The 26709-nt window shown below is 45.1% G+C and overlaps 1 long non-coding RNA gene across 3 annotated transcripts in view; it reads left to right on the forward strand.

Annotated features, from left to right (window-relative positions):
• The window catches only part of LOC142436397 (uncharacterized), a 222012-nt gene that overhangs the window by 83981 nt on the left and 111322 nt on the right, over positions 1 to 26709 (forward strand). Inside the window, exon 6 of one of the 3 annotated variants that reach the window (XR_012781922.1) lies at positions 10497 to 11031. The exons of the other annotated variants lie outside the window; for them this stretch is intronic. This is a non-coding gene — a long non-coding RNA (uncharacterized LOC142436397). Of the gene's footprint in view, positions 1 to 10496; positions 11032 to 26709 lie in introns of those variants that run through there. 3 annotated transcript variants of the gene reach the window in all.

The raw sequence follows: 26709 nt of genomic DNA on the forward strand, positions 1-26709 counted from the left end.
TACTTCTTGTACAACGTTTGCCAATTCTACTTTTACAGCTATATAAATCATTGACAGCAATTACAATAATTGGGTGTGCAATGTACCCGTAATCAATTCTATTGTTTTATTCAATCCTTCCCCCCTCCTTCCTGCCTCTGGTAGCCACTAGTAAACTTTGGTGTTTATATATTTGCCTTTTCTTTCTTGTAAGTGAAGTCATACAGTATTTATCCTGTAATTGGCTTATTTTGCTCAGCTTAGTTCCTCAAGTTCCACGCATACGTAGCATGTATTAAGACTTCTCCTAAAGGCTGAGTAGTATTCCTGTATGAGGGGGTACAAAAAGTACATCACAGGAAAAAGCTCCTCTGGGCAGACCTTTCGTAGTAGGCTTTTCCCCCTACTAGGACAGCATCTACTTGTTCTGAGTTATTGCACCCAGTAGCATCTCTTGGGAAGCTTCTCTCTGATCACAGTGAATTTTTTTCATAAAGCTGTTTTGCTCTAATCTCGTTTTCTTTCCTTTTTTTGTGTGATGGCTGGTTTAAGAGAACAGTGTGTGGCTGTGAAATTTTTTTCCTCCTTGGGGAAAAATGCGGCAGACACTGTTGTGATGTTGCACACAGCTTATACGGAGAGCACTATGGGAAAAACTCGTGTACAAGTGGTTTGCTCGTTTCAAAAAAGGTGAAATGTTGACTGATGACAAACCTTGTTCTGCATGTCCATCAACTTCTGAAAGAGACAAAAATGCCAAATTGTGGGGCATTTGGTGTTCGTTTCACCAGCTCACACTGTTGACTAAGCTTTCTATTTAGAGGTTCTGAAAAGATTGCATAACAGTGTGCAACAAAAAAGGCCTGACTGTGGCAGATGGGGGATGGGTTTTGCCACCACGATAATGTACCTGCTCATGCAGCCATCTCAGTGCACCAGTTTTTAGCTAAAAGAGCATGCCTCTCTCGCCCCATGCACCTGGCTCACCTGACCTCACTCTGAGCGACTTCTTTTCATTTCCACGAATGAAAAGGGGCATGAAAGGCCAGCAATTTGATGATGTAGAAGAAATGAAGAAAAAACTAAGGAAGTGCTGTCAGCCACCCAAATAGGAGTTTGAAAAGGGTTTCCAAGGAAGGAATGGCAGATTTGTCAAATGTATTAAGTATAATGGAAAGTACTTTGAAAGTGATAGGTGTCTTGTCAAAAAATTAAGTACACAGCTTTGGAAAATTTTTGTTTCTTTATGGGGGTTCTATATATATATGCATGCATTTATATGTGTATATATACATACACAGCACGTTCTTGATATAAATCTGTGTGTGTGTGTGTGTGTGTGTGTGTACATACATAACAGAGCTCATACAGCTGTAGAAGTAGGTAAGGACAGTGTGGCTTTAAGTCAGCCAGTCAGATTTTAAACTGGAAGCTTCTCCTGACTTGAGTAGCTTCAGCTTCTATACCACAGGCTGTAGAAGTAGATGAATCTCGGGTCAGCAAATCAGGCTGTGACAGGAGAGAGAAACGAAGTCAAGGTTGGCAGGTCAGATAGCAGGTTGCTGATTGCTCTATGGATCGGCAGCCATTATGGCAGGCCGCTGGTTCAAGTACAAAGAATAAGAGACAGACAAGTCAGATACAGGACTCAGACGCAAAAAAGCCAGCAAGTGTCTCCTCAACCTCCGCTTAAATATGAATTAGGCCCCACTCTGAGTAAACTTCCTCTCAGGTGTATTGGTGCTGTTACCTGAGTAAGAGGATTGTACTCCACCTTAATCTGATTAGCTGATCACAGCAGATCCCATTATGGGATACATTGTGTTATACAACATCATAGGGATTACTAGGCCTCAGTTACCAACCCCCTGAGAATTCTGATCTGGTCAAGGTGATACAAAACCTAACTATGACAGTTAGTTCTCTATTTTTGGTTGTTTTCTTTGTCACTAGCTAGAGTTTTGTTATTCTTAATGATTGTTTCAAAGAAACAACTTCTGATTTTATTGGTTCTATTATCTTTCTGTTTTTAATTTTATTTCTGGGTGATCTTTGCTATTTCCCTTTTTCTGGTACATTAAGGCTTCTTTTTGGTCTCCTCTTTCTAGTTTCTAGAATTATCAAGTTAGGCTGTTAATTGGAGATCCCTTCACCCTCTCCTTCCTGTTTATTGCTGTAAGTTTCCCTCTGCACACTGTCTTCTCTGAATATTGTATGTTGTGCTTTCATTTTCATCAGATTTTTAAAATGTGTGATTTCTCTTTTGATATTTACCGTGACCCACTATTAGTTTCATAGTATGTTAATTAATTTCCATATTTTCAGGGTTTTTTCTGTTACTGATTTCTGGTTTCACTCACTTGTGATCAGAGAAAATACTTCATATGATTTCAATTTTTAAAAATTTATCAAGACTTGCTTGGATTTGACTCAATGGCAATGGGGTAGAACAAGATCTCTCAATTTTATCTTAGTCAGTAAAATTGCTGGCATTACCCTTAATGAAGACTCTCTTTAGGATACCTGGTCATTCATTCTCCAGGAGACCTTTTGTTTCTCATCAACCTTTCCTCTTCCACTTCCAGAATTATATTTTTCCTTTCTCCTGAGGCCTGTTTTTGAGCCCATCATTTGCATATTTACTCAGTTTATGAGTGGTGTCATTGACTACTTCATTTCCGTGCAGTTTGTTATTTCTAGCTTCCAGCTACTGGATCTAATAGTTTACACACCCAGATCTGTGCCTAAATTGTGAGTAATATCCACAACAGTATCCCCAACATTCCACTCATGAGGAGGAGTCCAGGGTCCCAGCACGAGCTCCCAGATACAGTCTACCTGGTTCCCAGGTTTGGACCAATCCTCACCACTGGGATCCTGTTTGGCCTCACTTTTCACCGTTTTTCCACCTGCTATTTGCCAAGGGTTCTGCCTCCCTCCCTCCCTTGTTCTTGCTGCGTCCTCTTCTGTGGTGGGAAAGCAATAAAAGGCTGGATCATCTTCACGTGCTGGTGATCTGGTGCTTCACAGCAGATCTCCCAGAATGACCACAGTGTTCTCCTTGCATCTCCATTATTGCCCAACACGTTCACTTCCATGTGTTGCTACATAATACCCAGGCTTTCTTAATCATGCCGTGTTTTTATTTTTAAACTTCCTTGCCCCTTTATCTGAGCGTTCTCTGTTGCTGTTGATGCTTGTTTAGTTCAGTTTACATAAAAGCTCCAGCGGGTCAGTTTTGCTTTGTGTTATGTATGTGTTTTGGTGGTTCCTAAGGCTTAATAAACCAATACTAGGGAGTATCTTACAACATATAAAGAAAGATTAGCATTGAGGGTCTCAGAAACAGACCAAAACTCAACTTCAGAAAAGCTCCCTGCTTGAGCAAATCTCCCAGAATTTGGTGAATTCTTCTGTACTTCCTGAGGATTATTTGAAAACCAGCACATTGTTAGGCTCTCTCTTTTCTGGTGCTTTTGCGTAGTCAATAAAACACAAATAAGCATCTCTCTGCCATTTTATAGTTTCATCCACCATCTATCTCATGTCAGCAAGAATTCTCTTTGTATCATATCTGCTTCTGAATCCAGCTTGAATTTCTGGCAGCTCACCGTTGATGTCCTGTTGTAACCATTTTTGAAATATTTTCATCAAAATTTTACCGGCATGTGTTATCAGTGAAAATTTTATCATTTCCATTCTGTTGCATCACTTCATTTTTCTTTGGAATGGCCAGAAGTATGGATTTCTTCCAGTGGGTTGACCGGGCAGCTGTCTTCCAGATTTCTTGGTGAGTGAGTGTTTCCTGTATTTTGTCAGTTCCCAGAGCCTGGTGTTTCTCTAGTGCCTTTAATGCAGCTTGGGCTTCTTCCTTCAGTACTATTGGTTCTTGGTCCGATGCCACCTCTGGAAATGGTTGAATGTCAACCTATTCTTTTGATACCATAACTCTGTGTATTCTTTCCATCTTTATTTAAATGATTTTATTGGGGGCTCATACAACTCTTATCACAATCCATACATAAATCTATTGTTTCAAGCACATTTTTATGTTTGTTTCCTTCATCAATCTCAAAACATGTTCTTTCTACTTGAGCCTATGGTATCTGCTCCACATGTTTTCCCTCCCTCCTGCCACACCCTCCCTCATGAACACTTGATAATTTAGCACTGTCCAACATCTATCTGCCTTCACTGACTTTTCTCTTGTCCATCCTGCAGGGAGGGGTGTTATATGTAGATTCTTGTTACTGGTTCCCCCTTTTTACCCCATCTTCCTTCTACCCTCCTGGTTTTGCCACTCTCATCACTGGTCCTGAAGGGATTCCCTGTGTTTCCAGTTCCTGTCTGTATCAGTGTATATCCTGTGGGTCTAGCTGGATTTGTAAGGTAGAATTGGAATCATGATAGTGGGGGTGGGGGTCGGGGAGAGGAAGCATTTAAGAACTAGAGGAAAGTTGTATGTTTCATCGTTGACTGGCTCTTCTCCTCCCTGTGACCCTTCTGTAAGGCGTTCCCAATCTGTACTCCGCCTCATTCACAATAATTTGATTTTTTGTTCTTTGATACCTTAAACCTGATCACACAGGCTGCTGTGCTTTTTCCATGTGGGCTTTGTTGTTTCTGAGCTAGAGGGCCACTTGTATACCTTCAAGACTTTATGACTTCAGATGCTATATCTTTTGATAGTCGAGCACTATCAGCTTTCTTCACCACATTTGCTTATGCACACATTTTTCTTCAGTGATCATGTCAGGAAGGTGAGCATCATGGAATGCCAATTTAACAGAACAAAATGTTCTTGCATTGAGGGAGTACTTGAGTGGAAGCCCAATGTCCATTTGCTAACTTAATACTAAACCTATAATATGTGCACATAGATCTATTTTCCCATTGTCATATATAAATATATTTACATATGTCCATGCCTGTATTTAGACCTCTGTAAGTGCCCTTTGCCTCCTGGACACCCCCTTACTGAAGGGTTGTGGAAAGTAGATGAGCCAGTCTGGGTTCAGGGTAGCAACGATGAAACATATAACTTTCCTCTAGTTCTCTAATGCTTCCTTCCCACAATATCATAATCCCAATCCCACCTTACAAAGCTGGCTAGACCAGAGGATGTACATTGGTACAGATAGAAACTGGAAACACAGGGAATCCAGGGTAGATGACCCCTTCAGGACCAATGGTGAGAGTGGCGATGCCTGGAGGGTAGAAGGAATGTGGGGTGGAAAGGGGGAACCGACTACAAGAATCTACGAATAGCCTCCTCCCTTGGGGATGGACAGCAGAGAAGTGGGCAGGGGGAGATGTCAGACAGTGTAACATATGACATAATAATTTATGAATTATGAAGGATTCATGAGGGAGGGGAAGGAGGCAGGAGGGGCACAAAAGGAGGAGCCAATATTAAGGACTGAAGTAGAAGGCAAATTTTTTGAGAATGATGATGGCAACAAATGTACATATGTGCTTGACACAATGGATGGATGTATAGATTGTGATAAGAATTGTATGAGCTCCCAGTAAAATGATTAAAAAAAAGATTAAGTGACTGGTCACTACACATACACTGGGAATAGGATAAAATTTTCAATAACATTCATTCACAAAGCCAGGACTATACCTTCCAGATTAACATATGTGACAAAAAAGCAAAGAGAGAATACAAACAGTAACTATATGATAGTCCTGGGACACCATTCACAGGGTATTCCCAAAGCAAGAGATCCAGACTGAAATCCAACAAACTCAAATTCCAGAGTATTAAGATAGCAGTCATCTGCATCTTTGGACACTAGAGCACTTTGCCCTAAGTCCAAGGGAGTATGTTTTAAAGCACTTTCTTAAACCTGTTTCAGGCGAATCTAAGGTAAATCCCACTGATTTGGAAAGCCACTAAGGAGCTAATAAGGTCTAGTGGGCTTTATCTTATCAGCTCCTTAGTGACTTTCCAAATCGGATCCTTCTGATGTGGCCCATGGAGGATGTTGTGAGCCTGGAAAGAACAGAGTCTAAAATCCTAGATGACTACAGCATCCAGTCTGGATCACCAAGGACTGGATAGAAACCAGGTCAAAAGTGTCCAGTTAGGAATGTAATACCAGGCGTATTCTCTCCTTGGGTTCTATAAGTACCGTTAAGCATGTTTCCCCCCAGATGGCATCTTGCTCTACCCAGTTTACCCATCAACGAAAGTGTAATTGCCTTTTCCAAGACAGACCCGTCTCCCCCTCATGTCTTGACTTGAGTTTCCAGGATGGTTTGCTAATCACTCTCGTAGGAGTATCTGTTGAATTTGGGTGACCGTAGGACAATGTTGTATGGCAGCAACTGATTGGTCGTCTCCCTCCTTCCTCCCTTCCCATCTTGAGAAATTGATCCCAGTGGAGGGGACGTGTCTTCCGTTGAAGTGGTTTGTAAGATGCAATTGTAAAGAGGGCAATATATAGTGCACGGGTACTATACTGGCTCACTACCTTGTTTGGGAGGCCAGATTTCATGACAAAAAGATGATTACATGACCCAAGAGCAGAATTCTGCCTTTATCTTGGTGTTTATCCTTATAGTAGTGTGCCAGTCCTTTTGTGATTGACTAACTTTACGAAGCATAATCATTTCCAGGCCCATCTATGTAATGGGGTGTTTCATGGTTTCATCACTGTTTTTCAGGGGCACATAATTTCCATGTGTACCAGAGTTTCTTCCTCCATTCTTTTACTGATGGGCATTTGGGCTCTTTCCAGCCTCTTGCTATTGTGAACAGTGCTACGGTGAATGTAGGAGAACACATGTCTGGGGTCTGTCTCTTACTTCTTTGGGGTATATGACAAGCAGAGGTGTTGCTGGGTCTAATGCTACTTGCTTCAGGTAGTCTCATAGCGTTCCCCACTGGTTGTAAACGTTTACAAGACTACCAGCCATGTATAAGAGTTTCAAATGCTCCACGCCCTCTCTAGCATTTGTCATTCTCTGTTGTGTGTTTCAATTGCTATTGTGAGGAGTGTACGGTAATAACTCATTGTTGTTTTGATTTGCATTTCCTGGGTGGCTAGGAAATGGTGAGCATATCTTCATGTATGTGTTAGTCATTCACAAGCCAGCTTTGGTGAATGTCTATTTTATGTCCTTTGCCCACCTTTCAATTGGACTAATTTTTTTCTTAGAAAAATTCCATAGATTTTGGTAACAAGTCTCTCGTTAGTTGTGTCATTGTTACCCCACCACCCCAATCTGTGAGTTCTCATTTTACTATTTTGATGAAATTTTTTGAGGTGCATAAGTGTTTTATTTTAGTAGGTCCCAGGCATCTGTGTTGTCTTTTGCTCTGTGTGCTTCCTTTATTAGATTTGCTAGTCCATGTATGCCCTGCAATAGACCCCTTAAGTTTCTAATTGATGATCCTGATAGCTCTGGGGTTTACATTTAGGTCTGTAATCCAGTTTAAGTTTGTTTTTGTACATGGAGTGAGGTATGGGTCCTGTTTCATTCTTCTGCAGATGGAGATCCAAGTTTTCACCCACTTTCCTGTTGCCCATCCTCCAGGGAGGAGGTTATATGTAGATCACTGAGGGGTCTATGGGGCCATCCCCAATCAAAGCCAAACTGACAACCCCGCTTCCATTTCCCCTAGAAGTATGCGCTACAGAGGACAACACTTAGCCTACAGGTTGGGGAGAGGGGCTGGCCCGCCATGCCCATATGGAAGTGTAAACCCAAAGGAAAAAGGGAGTGAGGGTTTAGACTGGATACTGGCACACCAAGTCCTGAGGAGGACGGCCCTGCATGCTGCTGCTAAGGCACAGAGAGGACTGTAGGGCTGACAACAGCTTGAGACATGGTGTCCCCTCACTGGAACATATTGTGAATGAGGACAATACTCGGGACACCCAGCAGGGAGTGAGTCGGGCCTGACCATCCCCACAATGGGATGAACCAGGAAGGAAACAGAACAGATCAGCAATGGGAGCATTGCCAAGCCACGAAGCCCTTGAAGTGTCCCTACAATAGATTTCAGGCTAGGAGGGGCAGTTCTCAGAACCCCTCTAGACTGGTGGGGAGATAATCATAAAGGTCAGCAGACAGATTTGGAATTTTGTATGTGTTTTCAGGGGGGTTTTCTAGGTTTCCCCCCTTTTGTTGTTTTCCCTTTTTATTCAGTCTTTTGTTTTCTTTTTGCTTTGTCTCTTTTATTGCTTTGCCTACCAATATAAGATAGGTTTGGGAAGAAAGCCCAAGGAGAAAGTAAAGGGACCGGCATTTCTGGAGGCACTTGGGAGAGGAGACAGTGGGAGGAAAGGAGTGGTGAGCAAACGATGCCATAGACAGGAAACAACTAGGGAATTAAAAGGAACAACAAGGAGGACATAGAGATCCTGGTGGTGGTGGTGGAGCAACGGCAATCTAGCTGAGAGAAGAAGGGCACGCATGATGTTGGGAAAGGAGGAAGGTAAAAAGAAAACAGGAACGATCTAGGAAGCAAATCTAAGGATACAGGAATAAACAAAGGTGTGCACTTATGAAAATATATTAATAAAAATCGAGGTATTGGCCTATGTACATATATTTACATAGCGATAAATTAAGGAAGTGGATGGACTTTGGGCCTCTGCTTAAGCCCTCCCTCAACACAAGAACACTTTGTTCTAACAACCCAGCATTCAGTGATGCTCACCCTCCCAGCATAATAGCTGAAGGCAAAATGAATGCATAAGCAAATGAGGTAAAGAAAGCTGATGATGCCCAGCTATAAAAAGATAAAACATCTGGATTCTTAAAAAACTGATGGTAAACTTGCAGCCATCTAGCAAAGAAGCAACAAATCCCATATGAAAGGGCCCTAGCCTGTAAGATCATGAGGTGTTGACAGAATCAGGTAGGCACCAGAAGACTGCAAACAAACAAAAACCCCCGTATTGTTTAGGATAAAGGGGTTGGAGCAGAGCCCCAAAACCCATCTGTAGACGGGAGGACATACCCTCACAGAAGGGTCACAACAAAAGGATGAGGCAACCAGAGCACAGTATAACACTAATGAAATGTACAACATACCTCTGTATCTTTAAGGCTTCCTCACCCCCCTCTATCATGATCCCAGTTCTGCCAATCAGTTGTGCGTAGGCAAGAGCATGTATACAGGTACAGATAAAGGATCATGACACACAGAATCAAGGTCAGACCAACCCCTCAGGAACAGAAACCGAAGGGTACCAGGAGGGTAGATGGAAGGTAGGGGTAGAAAGGGGAAACCGATCACAATGATTGCTGTATAATACTGCTCCCCAGGGGGGTAAACAACATGAATGTGGTGAAGGGACACAGCACTCAGTATAAGATAGGAAATCAAGGGGTCACGAGAGTGGGAGTGTAGGAAAAGAGAAGAATTGAACCAAGAGTTCAAAAAGAAAGTAACTGTTTAGAAAATGATGGCAACAAATGATAGTGGTATAAATGAGCTTGATACAATTGATGTCATGGACTGTTAGAAGAGCTGTGAGGTAGTTAGTTTGCTGTGACAAGCTGGCCGATAAACACATGTGGGGCGAATTGAAAGGGAGAGGGATAAGTGGTTCAGGGATCCACGCCTTTCTAATGCTGGGGTGCCTTGCTTTATGATGGTCAGATCCGGATGCAGCTCCCTTAGCCAGTTCCCTGCTTTAGCTCCCAAGAATAATTTCCTGAAAGACATCCCTGAGGAGAAGCCACATGGACCTAGTAGACACGATGCCGGTGCAGAGATGCTTACACATTCACTGAATCGGCTTTCCTCCTCCAGTCAACATCATGGTGTCTGGTTTGTGAGATGGAGGAGGACTTTGTGGTTTGATACTGGATAAAGGGGTTGAGGGATTAATTTTGGACTTGTGGGTTTTGGCAGGACAGGTTTGGGATTTTTGCTTGATGCACACTATATATAAACTATATAAAGCACTTTATATAAACTATATAAAACTCTCCCTTAGACATGAGTTTCACTGTAGTTCTTTCCCTAAAGTACCCTGACTAACACATTGTGGTACCTTAGCAGTGGTGTACTGGAGAAACTAGCCATAAGATGGAGAGTAGATGTTTGTCTGACCTCTCCCTCATGGTAGTTTTCCTTCTCTGTCTAGCCAGTGGTCAGACAAAGCCACCCTATATTCAATAGATTACTGGGGAAACTATGGGAAGTATGAGAGCAGAAAGTTTGTAAGCCCACTTGCTTTGAGCCAACAAAATTTGATCTTTACATGGGCTTAGGAAACACCTTAGAAGACAGCTATGCAGAGAATTGATTTATATGCGAAACAGTGCTTTCCTGTACTCAGGAACCACAAGTCTTTGCCAACACTAAAAAAATCTGGGAGTACAAAGAAAATACCTCCCAGGGAATGGGTGTAAAAGGGAGCTTATGAGCAGGCTGACGGTTTGCAAGGTGACCACGTGAATCTACTTGCTCAGTAGAAGTTGGAGAAATGTAGTAATAAAAACACTAATTGAGTTTGGCCTCTGACACTTGTGTATTTGGTTTACAGGAGAAATGGAGAATATGAGAGTGAATCAACAAAAATTCATGATCTAGCATGAGTAACCCAAGCTTCTTGAATATTGGAGAGAGCTCATGGTCTACAAGCAAGGTGATCGGTGGACACCGTAGAGCTGAGGAAGGCATGGGTTGACCAGAACCCTAACAGATGGCGGATTTTCGAGGCTGTGAACTGGTGTGGATCATGGCTGACTTTATGAATGGCTTCTTCGGTTTTGACTTTGTTGATGGACGCAAAATTCAATAGGTTCCTATTGGAATGAAGATTTATTCAGGTCGAAAATGATTTTTTCCTCTGAGAAAAGGTTTGATCTAAGAGGGCCGTAGATTAAGCAAACAGCGAAAATATGAGGTACAAGTGCACGGAGTAGATGGCTTAAAAACATTCCAGAGGGAGGAACATAATCAGAGGCTTATAGAATTAAGTTATTGGTGTCACGTAATTTCAATTCTGAATGGGTGCCAGGATGGCAAGTTTGGATATAGTTCGTGGATTGTGCCAACCTGGGCGATACACACATGCGGTTAAATGAAGGGCGGAGGGATCAATGGCTCCTTGAGCATTGCCATTCTAGTTGGGTCTCTTCATTTCTGAATGTGGGAGCAGGGTGCAGCTGCCTCAGCTTCTTACCTGCTTTAGCTGTCAAGGCTCCTTTCCGGCAAGACGTCCCTGAGCCGAAGACACATGGACCTACCCAGAGGAAGCCCGGGCTGTTGGAGTAGCCGTGCCGATATGCTGACATATCCAATGCCCACGCTGCTCTGCTTACACATTCAATGCCTCAGCTCTCCTCCCTCAGCCAGCAACATGTCGTCTGTTTTGAAAGATGGAGGAGGACATTGCAATTGGTGTTGGACATGTGGGTTAATGGGTTATTGTCGGACTTGTGGGTTTGGACCACACTGCTTTCGGATGTCTGCTTGATGAACACTTAACCTTGATATATGAGTCTCACTTAGACATGAGTTTCTGTGCCCCTGTTTCTCTACGAGAGCCAGAGTCACAAATAGGATACCTAGCAGTGGGGCAATGGAAAAACTCATCTTAAGATGGAGAGTAGCTATTTGTTTGACCTTGCCCTCATGGTAATTCTTCTTCCTTGTCTATGTAGAGGTCAGACAAAGCTACCCTTTAGTCGGTTGTTTTCTGGGGAAAATATGGGAAGTGGGAAAAATGAAAGTTTGTAAGCCCACATGCATAGAGCCACCAAAATTGGGTGATCTTTAGCTGGGTTAAGCTACCTCTGGGAAGACTGCTGTGCAGTGAATTAGATGCCCACCAGTGCTTTCGTGTACTCAGGAACCATAAGCCTTTGCCAGAAGTTAAAATGAAATCTGAGAGTAGGGAGAAAACATCTCCCTGGACTGTGTGTTAAAGAGAGCCTGTGAGCAGGCGGAATTGCTAGCTGGGTGACCATATGGATCTTCATATGGAGTGGAGGTCGGAGAACTGCAGCAATAAAAGGACTGCTTGTGTATGGGCCCAGATACCTGTGGATTTGGTTTACCTGAAAAGGAGAAAAAGAGGGTGATTTGACTAAAGTTCACCACGTCGCATCAGGAGCCCAGGCTTGTTGAACATTAGCGAGAGCCCATGGTCTACAAGCAAGGAGACCGGTGGACACCCCGTGGAGGCTGAGTGAGGTAGCTGGCACGGGTCGACCAGAAGCCCACTATAGGGCGATATTGGAGACTGTGAACTGGTGCCTAAGAGTGCTGACTTTATGCACGGCCTGTCCGGCTTTGATTTTGCCGATGGACACAGACTTTGAAAGGTTCCTATTGGAATGAAGATTTCTTATAGCGAGCAATGATTGTTTCCTCTGAGCACTGGTTTTATATTAGTGGGCCATAGATAAAGTGGATAGCTAAAATTTGGCGTATAAAGACACAGAGTAGTTGGCTTACAAACTTTCCGAGTGGGGGAACATTCCATAAGTTTTAGAATTAAGGTCTGATGTAACTTAATTCCATGTTGGGTTTAAAGAATTTGGAACGGGTGCCTGGTTCGCAAATGTGAATTTAGTTCGTGGATTGTGCCAACCTGGGCGATACACACGTGCGGTTAAATGAAGGGCAGAGTGATCAATGGCTCCTTGATCATTGCCATTCTAGTGGGGTCTCTTCATTTCTGAATGTGGGAGCAGGGTGCAGCTGACTCAGCTTGTTCCCTGCTTTAGCTGTCAAGGCTCCTTTCTGGCAAGACGTCCCAGAGCCGAAGACACATGGACCTACAAAGAGGAAACCCGGGCTGCTGGAGTAGCCATGCAGAGATATGCTGACATATCCACTGCCTAGGCTGCTCTGCTTACACATTCACTGCCTGGGCTCTCCTCCTTCAGCCAGCAACATGTCCAATGTTTTGAAAGATGGAGGAGGACATTGCAATTGGTGTTGGACATGTGGGTTAATGGGTTATTGTCGGACTTGTGGGTTTAGACCACACTGCTTTCGGATGTCTGCTTGATGAACACTTAACCTTGATATATGAGTCTCACTGAGACATGAGTTTCTGTGTCCCTGTTTCTCTACGAGAGCCAGAGTCACAAATAGTATACCTAGCAGTGGGGCAATGGAAAAACTCATCTTAAAATGGAGAGTAGCTATTTGTTTGACCTTGCCTCATGGTAATTCTACTTCCTTGTCTATCCAGAAGTCAGACAAAGCTACCCTGTACTCGGTTGTTTTCTGGGGAAACTATGGAAAGGTGGAATAATGAAAGTTTGTAAGCCCACTTGCTTTGAGCCACCAAAATGGGGTTATCTTTAGCTGGGTTTAGACCACCTCTGGGTAGACAGCTATGCAGTGAAATAGATGCCCACCAGTGTTTTCTTGAACTCAGGAACCATAAGCCTTTGCCAGAAGTTAAAAAAACATCTGGGAGTAGAGAGAAAACATCTCCCAGGGACTGTGTGTTAAAGAGAGACTGTGAGCAGGCTGAATTGCTTTCTGGGTGACCTCGGGGATCTACATATGGAGTGGAGGTCGGAGAAATGCAGCAATAAAATGACTGCTTGCGTATGGGCACGGATACCTGTGGATTTGGTTTACCTGAAAAGGAGAACACGAGGGTGACTCGAGTAAAGTTCACCATGTGCATCAGGACCCCAGGCTTGTTGAATAGAGCGAGAGCCCATGGTCTACAAGCAAGGTGACCAGTGGATACCCCATGAAGGCGGAGCGAGGTCCCCGGTACGGGTCGACAAGAAGCACACCAGAGGACGATATTGGAGACTGTGAACTGGTGCCTAAGAGTGCTGACTTTGTGCACGGCGTGTCCGGCTTTTATTTTGCCGATGGACACAGACTTTGAATGGTTCCTATTGGAATGAAGATTTCTTCATGGCGAGCAATGATATTTCCTCTGAGCACTTGTTTTATATTTTGGGCCATAGATAAAGTGAATAGCTAAAATTTGGCGTATGATGGCACAGAGTAGTTGGCTTACAATCTTTCTGAGTGGGGAAACATTCCATAAGTTTTAGAATTAAGGTCCTGGTGTTACTTAATTCCATGTTGTGGTTAAAGAATTTTGAACGGGTGCCAGGTTCGCAAATGTGGATTTAGTTCGTGGATTGTGCCCACCTGGGCGATACACACGTGCGGTTAAATCAAGGGCGGAGGGATCAATGGCTCCTTGAGCATTGCCATTCTTGTTGGGTCTCTTCATTTCTGAACATGGGAGCAGGGTGCAGCTGCCTCACTTTGTTCCCTGCTTTAGCTGACAAGGCTCCTTTCCGGCAAGACGTCCCTGAGCCGAAGACACATGGACCTACTCAGAGGAAGCCCGGGCTGTTGAAGTAGCCGTGTAGAGATATGCTGACATATCCACTGCCCACGCTCTTCTGCTTACACATTCACTGCCTCGTCTCTCCTCCTTCAGCCAGCAACATGTCATCTGTTTTGAAAGATGGAGGAGGACACTGCAATTGTTGTTAGACATGTGGGTTAATGGGTTAATGTCGGACTTGGGGGTTTGGACCACACTGCTTTCGGATGTCTGCTTGATGAACACTTAACCTTTATATATGAGTCTCACTTAGACATGAGTTTCTGTGCCCCTGTTTCTCTACGAGAGCCAGAGTCACAAATAGGATACCTAGCAGTGGGGCAATGGAAAAACTCATCTTAAGATGGAGAGTAACTATATGTTTGACCTTGCCGTCATGGTAATTCTTCTTCCTTGTCGATCCAGAGGTCAGACAAAGCCACCCTTTACTCGGTTGTTTTCTGGGGAAACTAGGGTAAGGGGGAAAAATGAAAGTTTGTAAGCCCATTTGCTTGAGCCACCAAAATGGGGTGATCTTTAGCTGGGTTTTGACCACCTCTGGGAAGACAGGTATGCAGTGAAATAGATGCCCACCAGTTCTTTGGTGTACTCAGGAATCATAAGACTTGGCCAGAAGTAAAAAAAAAAATCTGGGAGTAGGGAGAAAACATCTCCCTGGGAGTGTGTCTTAAAGAGAGCCTGTGAGCAGGCTGAATTGCTTGCTGGGTGTCCACGTGGATCTACATATGGTGTGGAAGTCGGAGAAATGCAGCAGTAACAGGATTGCTTGCGTATGGGCACGGATACCTGTGGATTTGTTTACCTGTAAAGGGGAACACAAGGGTGACTCGAGGAATGTTCACCACGTCGCATCAGGAGCCCAACTTGTTGAATAGTGGTGAGAGGCCATGGTCTACAAGCAAGGTGACCGGTGGACACCCCGTGGAGGCTGAGTGAGGTAGCCGGCACCGGTCGACCAGAAGCCCACCAGAGGGCGATATTGGAGACTGTGAACTGGTGCCTAAGAGGGCTGACTTTATGCACGGCCTGTCCGGCTTTGATTTTGCCGATGGACACAGACTGTGAAAGGTTCCTATTAGAATGAAGATTTCTTCATGGCGAGCAATGATTGTTTCCTCTGAGCACTGGTTTTATATTAGTGGGCCATACATAAAGTGAATAGCTAAAATTAGGGGTATAAAGGCACAGAGCAGTTGGCTTACAAACTTTCGGAGTGGGGGAATATTCCATAAGGCTTTGAATTAAGGTCCTGATGTTACTTAATTCCATGTTGGGGTTAAAGAATTTTGAACGGGTGCCAGGTTCACAAATGTGGATTTAGTTCGTGGATTGTGCCCACCGGGGGGTTACACACGTGCAGTTAAATGAAGGGCGGAGGGATCAATGGCTCCTTGAGCATTGCCATTCTAGTTGGGTCTCTTCTTTTCTGAACGTGGGAGCAGGGTGCAGCTGCCTCAGCTTGTTCCCTGCTTTAGCTGTCAAGGCTGCTTTCCGGTAAGACGTCCCTGAGCCGAAGACACATGTACTTACCCAAAGGAAGCCCGGGTTGTTGGAGTAGCCATGCAGAGATATGCTGATATATCCACAGACCACGCGGCTCTGCTTACACATTCACTGTCTCGGCCCCCCTCCTTCAGCCTGCAACATGTCGTCTGTTTTGAAAGATGGAGGAGGACATTGCAATTGGTTTCGACATGTGGGTTAATGGGTTAATGTCGGACTTGTGGGTTTGGACCACACTGCTTTCAGATGTCTGCTTGATGAACACTTAACCTTTATATATGAGTCTCACTTAGACATGAATTTCTGTGCCCCTGTTTCTCTACGAGAGCCAGAGTCACAAATAGGATACCTAGCAGTGGGGCAATGGAAAAACTCATCTTAAGATGGAGAGTAGCTATTTGTTTGACTTTGCCCTCATGGTAATTCTTCTTCCTTGTCTATCCAGAGGTCAGACAAAGCCACCCTTTACTCGGTTGTTTTCTGGGGAAAATATGGGAAGTGGGAAAAATGAAAGTTTGTAAGCCCACATGCTTAGAGCCACCAAAATTGGGTGATCTTTAGCTGGGTTAAGCTACCTCTGGGAAGACTGCTGTGCAGTGAATTAGATGCCCACCAGTGCTTTCGTGTACTCAGGAACCAAAAGCCTTTGCCAGAAGTTAAAATAAAATCTGAGAGTAGGGAGAAAACATCTCCCTGGACTGTGTGTTAAAGAGAGCCTGTGGCAGGCTGAATTGCTTGCTGGGTGACCACATGGATCTTCATATGGAGTGGAGGTCAGAGAACTGCAGCAATAAAAGGACTGCTTGTGTATGGGCCCAGATACCTGTGGATTTGGTTTACCTGAAAAGGAGAAAAAGAGGGTGATTTGACTAAAGTTCACCACGTCGCATCAGGAGCCCAGGTTTGTTGAACATTAGCGAGAGCCCATGGTCTACAAGCAAGGAGACCGGTGGACACCCCGTGGAGGCTGAGTGAGGTAGTTGGCACGGGTCAACCAGAAGCCCACCATAGGGCGATATTGGAGACTGTGAACTGGTGCCTAAGAGTGCTGACTTTATGCACGGCCTGTCCGGCTTTGATTTTGCCGATTGACACAGACTTTGAAAGGTTCCTATTGGAATGAAGATTTCTTCATAGCGAGCAATGATTGTTTCCTCTGAGCACTGGTTTTATATTAGTGGGCCATAGATAAAGTGGATAGCTAAAATTTGGCGTTTAAAGGCACAGAGTAGTTGGCTTACAAACATTCCGAGTGGGGGAACATTCCATAAGTTTTAGAATTAAGGTCTGATGTAACTTAATTCCATGTTGGGGTTAAAGAATTTTGGACGAGTTCCTGGTTCACAAATGTGGATTTAGTTCGTGGATTTGCCAACCTGGGCAATACACACGTGCGGTTAAATGAAGGGCGGAGAGATCAATGGCTCCTTGATCATTGCCATTCTAGTTGGGTCTCTTTATTTCTGAATGTGGGAGCAGGGTGCAGCTGACTCAGCTTGTTCCCTGCTTTAGCTGTCAAGGCTCCTTTCTGGCAAGACGTCCCTGAGCCGAAGACACATGGACCTACCAAGAGGAAACCCGGGCTGCTGGAGTAGCCATGCAGAGATTTGCTGACATATCCACTGCCCATGCTGCTCTGCTTACACATTCACTGCCTGGGCTCTCCTCCTTCAGCCAGCAACATGTCGAATGTTTTGAAAGATGGAGGAGGACATTGCAATTGGTGTTGGGCATGTGGGTTAATGGGTTATTGTCGGAATTGTGGGTTTGGACCACACTGCTTTCAGATGTCTGCTTGATGAACACTTCACCTTGATATATGAGTCTCACTGAGACATGAGTTTCTGTGTCCCTGTTTCTCTACGAGAGCCAGAGTCACAAATAGTATACCTAGCAGTGGGGCAATGGAAAAACTCATCTTAAAATGGAGAGTAGCTATTTGTTTGACCTTGCCTCATGGTAATTCTACTTCCTTGTCTATCCAGAAGTCAGACAAAGCTACCCTGTACTCGGTTGTTTTCTGGGGAAACTATGGAAAGGTGGAATAATGAAAGTTTGTAAGCCCACTTGCTTTGAGCCACCAAAATGGGGTTATCTTTAGCTGGGTTTAGACCACCTCTGGGTAGACAGCTATGCAGTGAAATAGATGCCCACCAGTGTTTTCTTGAACTCAGGAACCATAAGCCTTTGCCAGAAGTTAAAAAAACATCTGGGAGTAGAGAGAAAACATCTCCCAGGGACTGTGTGTTAAAGAGAGACTGTGAGCAGGCTGAATTGCTTTCTGGGTGACCTCGGGGATCTACATATGGAGTGGAGGTCGGAGAAATGCAGCAATAAAATGACTGCTTGCGTATGGGCACGGATACCTGTGGATTTGGTTTACCTGAAAAGGAGAACACGAGGGTGACTCGAGTAAAGTTCACCATGTGCATCAGGACCCCAGGCTTGTTGAATAGAGCGAGAGCCCATGGTCTACAAGCAAGGTGACCAGTGGATACCCCATGAAGGCTGAGCGAGGTCCCCGGTACGGGTCGACAAGAAGCACACCAGAGGACGATATTGGAGACTGTGAACTGGTGCCTAAGAGTGCTGACTTTGTGCACGGCGTGTCCGGCTTTTATTTTGCCGATGGACACAGACTTTGAATGGTTCCTATTGGAATGAAGATTTCTTCATGGCGAGCAATGATATTTCCTCTGAGCACTTGTTTTATATTTTGGGCCATAGATAAAGTGAATAGCTAAAATTTGGCGTATGATGGCACAGAGTAGTTGGCTTACAATCTTTCTGAGTGGGGAAACATTCCATAAGTTTTAGAATTAAGGTCCTGGTGTTACTTAATTCCATGTTGTGGTTAAAGAATTTTGAACGGGTGCCAGGTTCGCAAATGTGGATTTAGTTCGTGGATTGTGCCCACCTGGGCGATACACACGTGCGGTTAAATCAAGGGCGGAGGGATCAATGGCTCCTTGAGCATTGCCATTCTTGTTGGGTCTCTTCATTTCTGAACATGGGAGCAGGGTGCAGCTGCCTCACTTTGTTCCCTGCTTTAGCTGACAAGGCTCCTTTCCGGCAAGACGTCCCTGAGCCGAAGACACATGGACCTACTCAGAGGAAGCCCGGGCTGTTGAAGTAGCCGTGTAGAGATATGCTGACATATCCACTGCCCACGCTCTTCTGCTTACACATTCACTGCCTCGTCTCTCCTCCTTCAGCCAGCAACATGTCATCTGTTTTGAAAGATGGAGGAGGACACTGCAATTGTTGTTAGACATGTGGGTTAATGGGTTAATGTCGGACTTGGGGGTTTGGACCACACTGCTTTCGGATGTCTGCTTGATGAACACTTAACCTTTATATATGAGTCTCACTTAGACATGAGTTTCTGTGCCCCTGTTTCTCTACGAGAGCCAGAGTCACAAATAGGATACCTAGCAGTGGGGCAATGGAAAAACTCATCTTAAGATGGAGAGTAACTATATGTTTGACCTTGCCGTCATGGTAATTCTTCTTCCTTGTCGATCCAGAGGTCAGACAAAGCCACCCTTTACTCGGTTGTTTTCTGGGGAAACTAGGGTAAGGGGGAAAAATGAAAGTTTGTAAGCCCATTTGCTTGAGCCACCAAAATGGGGTGATCTTTAGCTGGGTTTTGACCACCTCTGGGAAGACAGGTATGCAGTGAAATAGATGCCCACCAGTTCTTTGGTGTACTCAGGAATCATAAGACTTGGCCAGAAGTAAAAAAAAAAATCTGGGAGTAGGGAGAAAACATCTCCCTGGGAGTGTGTCTTAAAGAGAGCCTGTGAGCAGGCTGAATTGCTTGCTGGGTGTCCACGTGGATCTACATATGGTGTGGAAGTCGGAGAAATGCAGCAGTAACAGGATTGCTTGCGTATGGGCACGGATACCTGTGGATTTGTTTACCTGTAAAGGGGAACACAAGGGTGACTCGAGGAATGTTCACCACGTCGCATCAGGAGCCCAACTTGTTGAATAGTGGTGAGAGGCCATGGTCTACAAGCAAGGTGACCGGTGGACACCCCGTGGAGGCTGAGTGAGGTAGCCGGCACCGGTCGACCAGAAGCCCACCAGAGGGCGATATTGGAGACTGTGAACTGGTGCCTAAGAGGGCTGACTTTATGCACGGCCTGTCCGGCTTTGATTTTGCCGATGGACACAGACTGTGAAAGGTTCCTATTAGAATGAAGATTTCTTCATGGCGAGCAATGATTGTTTCCTCTGAGCACTGGTTTTATATTAGTGGGCCATACATAAAGTGAATAGCTAAAATTAGGGGTATAAAGGCACAGAGCAGTTGGCTTACAAACTTTCGGAGTGGGGGAATATTCCATAAGGCTTTGAATTAAGGTCCTGATGTTACTTAATTCCATGTTGGGGTTAAAGAATTTTGAACGGGTGCCAGGTTCACAAATGTGGATTTAGTTCGTGGATTGTGCCCACCGGGGGGTTACACACGTGCAGTTAAATGAAGGGCGGAGGGATCAATGGCTCCTTGAGCATTGCCATTCTAGTTGGGTCTCTTCTTTTCTGAACGTGGGAGCAGGGTGCAGCTGCCTCAGCTTGTTCCCTGCTTTAGCTGTCAAGGCTGCTTTCCGGCAAGACGTCCCTGAGCCGAAGACACATGTACTTACCCAAAGGAAGCCCGGGTTGTTGGAGTAGCCATGCAGAGATATGCTGATATATCCACAGACCACGCGGCTCTGCTTACACATTCACTGTCTCGGCCCCCCTCCTTCAGCCTGCAACATGTCGTCTGTTTTGAAAGATGGAGGAGGACATTGCAATTGGTTTCGACATGTGGGTTAATGGGTTAATGTCGGACTTGTGGGTTTGGACCACACTGCTTTCAGATGTCTGCTTGATGAACACTTAACCTTTATATATGAGTCTCACTTAGACATGAGTTTCTGTGCCCCTGTTTCTCTACGAGAGCCAGAGTCACAAATAGGATACCTAGCAGTGGGGCAATGGAAAAACTCATCTTAAGATGGAGAGTAGCTATTTGTTTGACTTTGCCCTCATGGTAATTCTTCTTCCTTGTCTATCCAGAGGTCAGACAAAGCCACCCTTTACTCGGTTGTTTTCTGGGGAAAATATGGGAAGTGGGAAAAATGAAAGTTTGTAAGCCCACATGCTTAGAGCCACCAAAATTGGGTGATCTTTAGCTGGGTTAAGCTACCTCTGGGAAGACTGCTGTGCAGTGAATTAGATGCCCACCAGTGCTTTCGTGTACTCAGGAACCAAAAGCCTTTGCCAGAAGTTAAAATAAAATCTGAGAGTAGGGAGAAAACATCTCCCTGGACTGTGTGTTAAAGAGAGCCTGTGGCAGGCTGAATTGCTTGCTGGGTGACCACATGGATCTTCATATGGAGTGGAGGTCAGAGAACTGCAGCAATAAAAGGACTGCTTGTGTATGGGCCCAGATACCTGTGGATTTGGTTTACCTGAAAAGGAGAAAAAGAGGGTGATTTGACTAAAGTTCACCACGTCGCATCAGGAGCCCAGGTTTGTTGAACATTAGCGAGAGCCCATGGTCTACAAGCAAGGAGACCGGTGGACACCCCGTGGAGGCTGAGTGAGGTAGTTGGCACGGGTCAACCAGAAGCCCACCATAGGGCGATATTGGAGACTGTGAACTGGTGCCTAAGAGTGCTGACTTTATGCACGGCCTGTCCGGCTTTGATTTTGCCGATTGACACAGACTTTGAAAGGTTCCTATTGGAATGAAGATTTCTTCATAGCGAGCAATGATTGTTTCCTCTGAGCACTGGTTTTATATTAGTGGGCCATAGATAAAGTGGATAGCTAAAATTTGGCGTTTAAAGGCACAGAGTAGTTGGCTTACAAACATTCCGAGTGGGGGAACATTCCATAAGTTTTAGAATTAAGGTCCTGGTGTTACTTAATTCCATGTTGTGGTTAAAGAATTTTGAACGGGTGCCAGGTTCGCAAATGTGGATTTAGTTCGTGGATTGTGCCCACCTGGGCGATACACACGTGCGGTTAAATCAAGGGCGGAGGGATCAATGGCTCCTTGAGCATTGCCATTCTTGTTGGGTCTCTTCATTTCTGAACATGGGAGCAGGGTGCAGCTGCCTCACTTTGTTCCCTGCTTTAGCTGACAAGGCTCCTTTCCGGCAAGACGTCCCTGAGCCGAAGACACATGGACCTACTCAGAGGAAGCCCGGGCTGTTGAAGTAGCCGTGTAGAGATATGCTGACATATCCACTGCCCACGCTCTTCTGCTTACACATTCACTGCCTCGTCTCTCCTCCTTCAGCCAGCAACATGTCATCTGTTTTTGAAAGATGGAGGAGGACACTGCAATTGTTGTTAGACATGTGGGTTAATGGGTTAATGTCGGACTTGGGGGTTTGGACCACACTGCTTTCGGATGTCTGCTTGATGAACACTTAACCTTTATATATGAGTCTCACTTAGACATGAGTTTCTGTGCCCCTGTTTCTCTACGAGAGCCAGAGTCACAAATAGGATACCTAGCAGTGGGGCAATGGAAAAACTCATCTTAAGATGGAGAGTAACTATATGTTTGACCTTGCCGTCATGGTAATTCTTCTTCCTTGTCGATCCAGAGGTCAGACAAAGCCACCCTTTACTCGGTTGTTTTCTGGGGAAACTAGGGTAAGGGGGAAAAATGAAAGTTTGTAAGCCCATTTGCTTGAGCCACCAAAATGGGGTGATCTTTAGCTGGGTTTTGACCACCTCTGGGAAGACAGGTATGCAGTGAAATAGATGCCCACCAGTTCTTTGGTGTACTCAGGAATCATAAGACTTGGCCAGAAGTAAAAAAAAAAATCTGGGAGTAGGGAGAAAACATCTCCCTGGGAGTGTGTCTTAAAGAGAGCCTGTGAGCAGGCTGAATTGCTTGCTGGGTGTCCACGTGGATCTACATATGGTGTGGAAGTCGGAGAAATGCAGCAGTAACAGGATTGCTTGCGTATGGGCACGGATACCTGTGGATTTGTTTACCTGTAAAGGGGAACACAAGGGTGACTCGAGGAATGTTCACCACGTCGCATCAGGAGCCCAACTTGTTGAATAGTGGTGAGAGGCCATGGTCTACAAGCAAGGTGACCGGTGGACACCCCGTGGAGGCTGAGTGAGGTAGCCGGCACCGGTCGACCAGAAGCCCACCAGAGGGCGATATTGGAGACTGTGAACTGGTGCCTAAGAGGGCTGACTTTATGCATGGCCTGTCCGGCTTTGATTTTGCCGATGGACACAGACTGTGAAAGGTTCCTATTAGAATGAAGATTTCTTCATGGCGAGCAATGATTGTTTCCTCTGAGCACTGGTTTTATATTAGTGGGCCATACATAAAGTGAATAGCTAAAATTAGGGGTATAAAGGCACAGAGCAGTTGGCTTACAAACTTTCGGAGTGGGGGAATATTCCATAAGGCTTTGAATTAAGGTCCTGATGTTACTTAATTCCATGTTGGGGTTAAAGAATTTTGAACGGGTGCCAGGTTCACAAATGTGGATTTAGTTCGTGGATTGTGCCCACCGGGGGGTTACACACGTGCAGTTAAATGAAGGGCGGAGGGATCAATGGCTCCTTGAGCATTGCCATTCTAGTTGGGTCTCTTCTTTTCTGAACGTGGGAGCAGGGTGCAGCTGCCTCAGCTTGTTCCCTGCTTTAGCTGTCAAGGCTGCTTTCCGGCAAGACGTCCCTGAGCCGAAGACACATGTACTTACCCAAAGGAAGCCCGGGTTGTTGGAGTAGCCATGCAGAGATATGCTGATATATCCACAGACCACGCGGCTCTGCTTACACATTCACTGTCTCGGCCCCCCTCCTTCCGCCTGCAACATGTCGTCTGTTTTGAAAGATGGAGGAGGACATTGCAATTGGTTTCGACATGTGGGTTAATGGGTTAATGTCGGACTTGTGGGTTTGGACCACACTGCTTTCAGATGTCTGCTTGATGAACACTTAACCTTTATATATGAGTCTCACTTAGACATGAGTTTCTGTGCCCCTGTTTCTCTACGAGAGCCAGAGTCACAAATAGGATACCTAGCAGTGGGGCAATGGAAAAACTCATCTTAAGATGGAGAGTAGCTATTTGTTTGACTTTGCCCTCATGGTAATTCTTCTTCCTTGTCTATCCAGAGGTCAGACAAAGCCACCCTTTACTCGGTTGTTTTCTGGGGAAAATATGGGAAGTGGGAAAAATGAAAGTTTGTAAGCCCACATGCTTAGAGCCACCAAAATTGGGTGATCTTTAGCTGGGTTAAGCTACCTCTGGGAAGACTGCTGTGCAGTGAATTAGATGCCCACCAGTGCTTTCGTGTACTCAGGAACCAAAAGCCTTTGCCAGAAGTTAAAATAAAATCTGAGAGTAGGGAGAAAACATCTCCCTGGACTGTGTGTTAAAGAGAGCCTGTGGCAGGCTGAATTGCTTGCTGGGTGACCACATGGATCTTCATATGGAGTGGAGGTCAGAGAACTGCAGCAATAAAAGGACTGCTTGTGTATGGGCCCAGATACCTGTGGATTTGGTTTACCTGAAAAGGAGAAAAAGAGGGTGATTTGACTAAAGTTCACCACGTCGCATCAGGAGCCCAGGTTTGTTGAACATTAGCGAGAGCCCATGGTCTACAAGCAAGGAGACCGGTGGACACCCCGTGGAGGCTGAGTGAGGTAGTTGGCACGGGTCAACCAGAAGCCCACCATAGGGCGATATTGGAGACTGTGAACTGGTGCCTAAGAGTGCTGACTTTATGCACGGCCTGTCCGGCTTTGATTTTGCCGATTGACACAGACTTTGAAAGGTTCCTATTGGAATGAAGATTTCTTCATAGCGAGCAATGATTGTTTCCTCTGAGCACTGGTTTTATATTAGTGGGCCATAGATAAAGTGGATAGCTAAAATTTGGCGTTTAAAGGCACAGAGTAGTTGGCTTACAAACATTCCGAGTGGGGGAACATTCCATAAGTTTTAGAATTAAGGTCTGATGTAACTTAATTCCATGTTGGGGTTAAAGAATTTTGGACGAGTTCCTGGTTCACAAATGTGGATTTAGTTCGTGGATTTGCCAACCTGGGCGATACACACGTGCGGTTAAATGAAGGGCGGAGAGATCAATGGCTCCTTGATCATTGCCATTCTAGTTGGGTCTCTTTATTTCTGAATGTGGGAGCAGGGTGCAGCTGACTCAGCTTGTTCCCTGCTTTAGCTGTCAAGGCTCCTTTCTGGCAAGACGTCCCTGAGCCGAAGACACATGGACCTACCAAGAGGAAACCCGGGCTGCTGGAGTAGCCATGCAGAGATTTGCTGACATATCCACTGCCCATGCTGCTCTGCTTACACATTCACTGCCTGGGCTCTCCTCCTTCAGCCAGCAACATGTCGAATGTTTTGAAAGATGGAGGAGGACATTGCAATTGGTGTTGGGCATGTGGGTTAATGGGTTATTGTCGGAATTGTGGGTTTGGACCACACTGCTTTCAGATGTCTGCTTGATGAACACTTCACCTTGATATATGAGTCTCACTGAGACATGAGTTTCTGTGTCCCTGTTTCTCTACGAGAGCCAGAGTCACAAATAGTATACCTAGCAGTGGGGCAATGGAAAAACTCATCTTAAAATGGAGAGTAGCTATTTGTTTGACCTTGCCTCATGGTAATTCTACTTCCTTGTCTATCCAGAAGTCAGACAAAGCTACCCTGTACTCGGTTGTTTTCTGGGGAAACTATGGAAAGGTGGAATAATGAAAGTTTGTAAGCCCACTTGCTTTGAGCCACCAAAATGGGGTTATCTTTAGCTGGGTTTAGACCACCTCTGGGTAGACAGCTATGCAGTGAAATAGATGCCCACCAGTGTTTTCTTGAACTCAGGAACCATAAGCCTTTGCCAGAAGTTAAAAAAACATCTGGGAGTAGAGAGAAAACATCTCCCAGGGACTGTGTGTTAAAGAGAGACTGTGAGCAGGCTGAATTGCTTTCTGGGTGACCTCGGGGATCTACATATGGAGTGGAGGTCGGAGAAATGCAGCAATAAAATGACTGCTTGCGTATGGGCACGGATACCTGTGGATTTGGTTTACCTGAAAAGGAGAACACGAGGGTGACTCGAGTAAAGTTCACCATGTGCATCAGGACCCCAGGCTTGTTGAATAGAGCGAGAGCCCATGGTCTACAAGCAAGGTGACCAGTGGATACCCCATGAAGGCTGAGCGAGGTCCCCGGTACGGGTCGACGAGAAGCACACCAGAGGACGATATTGGAGACTGTGAACTGGTGCCTAAGAGTGCTGACTTTGTGCACGGCGTGTCCGGCTTTTATTTTGCCGATGGACACAGACTTTGAATGGTTCCTATTGGAATGAAGATTTCTTCATGGCGAGCAATGATATTTCCTCTGAGCACTTGTTTTATATTTTGGGCCATAGATAAAGTGAATAGCTAAAATTTGGCGTATGATGGCACAGAGTAGTTGGCTTACAATCTTTCTGAGTGGGGAAACATTCCATAAGTTTTAGAATTAAGGTCCTGGTGTTACTTAATTCCATGTTGTGGTTAAAGAATTTTGAACGGGTGCCAGGTTCGCAAATGTGGATTTAGTTCGTGGATTGTGCCCACCTGGGCGATACACACGTGCGGTTAAATCAAGGGCGGAGGGATCAATGGCTCCTTGAGCATTGCCATTCTTGTTGGGTCTCTTCATTTCTGAACATGGGAGCAGGGTGCAGCTGCCTCACTTTGTTCCCTGCTTTAGCTGACAAGGCTCCTTTCCGGCAAGACGTCCCTGAGCCGAAGACACATGGACCTACTCAGAGGAAGCCCGGGCTGTTGAAGTAGCCGTGTAGAGATATGCTGACATATCCACTGCCCACGCTCTTCTGCTTACACATTCACTGCC

Source organism: Tenrec ecaudatus, unplaced genomic scaffold (assembly GCF_050624435.1).
Source record: "Tenrec ecaudatus isolate mTenEca1 unplaced genomic scaffold, mTenEca1.hap1 Scaffold_256, whole genome shotgun sequence".
Lineage (NCBI taxonomy): Eukaryota > Metazoa > Chordata > Mammalia > Afrosoricida > Tenrecidae > Tenrec > Tenrec ecaudatus.